General features: G+C 42.8%; 1 protein-coding gene across 1 annotated transcript in view; it reads right to left on the bottom strand.

The window, feature by feature from the left end:
* plxna2 (plexin A2) overlaps positions 1-1,167 on the bottom strand; it is a 180,057-nt gene that overhangs the window by 63,649 nt on the left and 115,241 nt on the right. The window lies entirely within an intron of this gene.

Genomic DNA, 1,167 nt, shown 5'->3' with positions numbered 1-1,167 from the left:
AAAATAAAAATAAAAATAAAAATAAAAAAAAAAAAAGCAAAAAAGACTCGCCCCATGTCAGCCGGGCCCCAAGACCTTAAAAGGATAATCGGTATAGCTAATGAATGAATATTGTAAAGTAATAGATTGACCATGTAGAGCTATTTCTAACTGTTTCATACACTTTCTTGCAGTTTAATTCACTATATAACAACAACATGTTATATATTTATTATAGGTTTTTAAACGTTACCTGCAAAGCAAGTGCAGTATCTTCCCTGAAATGTAGAGGAGCAGCTTAGTGCACTACCCTCAGAAGTGTACAGCACTTGAGTAAATGCACTGTCTAACACTGTGTACAGGTCACATGGATGAATGGATGGAGAGATGAGCAAATGAAAAAGTGATAGCCTGAGGCTAAAAGACATAAAGCTCTCTGTATATTGCTGTAGCGGAGACAACATGCACTCTTAATTGATTGTGACGGCGTTTACTACAGTATGTATTCATGAACAGTTGTTCAGAGAACGTATTTTAGTCTCACTTGGCTCTCCCTCGCTCTTTCTCTCTCCGAATTAAGGCTGTGTTATGCATACTTGCTTATTGTGAAATATTCATCGGTGCAAAAGCAAAGGGAGGGATCTCTGGCAAGCACACTAATTCAGAACAATAGGGCTGATTCACCTTCAGGCAAATAGTGCGTACAGTATGTGTGGAGGGCGGAGGGAGGAGAGGGAGAGAGCAAGAGTTGGCATCAGAGAGTGTGAGGGAGAGCGTATGCCCTTTTCAAGTGTACGTATCCTTCTTTGTGTGCGTGTGAGTGTGTGTGTGTGTGTGTGTGTGTGTGAGAGCGTGTGTGTGGCTGCATAAGCAACTATGTTTGTCATCGCCGATTAACTGAGCTGATGTGAGAGCCGGTAATTGCTTTCTGTGCTACTCAGACAGGGTTCTCAGACAGCAGACAGCAATATGAAGCTATAGGGCAGTGTGTACTAGTGTGTATGTATCTGCTGACATGTTTGTCTATGTGTGAGAGAGGGAGGGGGGGGGGGGGGGGGGGGGGGGGGGTGCAGAGATGCAGAAGAACACTGCCTGTTTTTTTTATCTGGCAGAGGAGACACATGGCTATAACGTTTTGTTTTAACATCGAAGGGATAGTGAAAGGATAATATGACAAGCAACAGCTCC

This window comes from Seriola lalandi, unplaced genomic scaffold, assembly GCF_002814215.2.
Source record: "Seriola lalandi dorsalis isolate HSWRI2012SDOR001 ecotype SW California unplaced genomic scaffold, Sedor1 jcf7180002054554, whole genome shotgun sequence".
NCBI lineage: Eukaryota > Metazoa > Chordata > Actinopteri > Carangiformes > Carangidae > Seriola > Seriola lalandi.
Note: the sequence above shows the minus strand (reverse complement) of the source record. Positions and strands in the feature narration are given on the sequence as shown.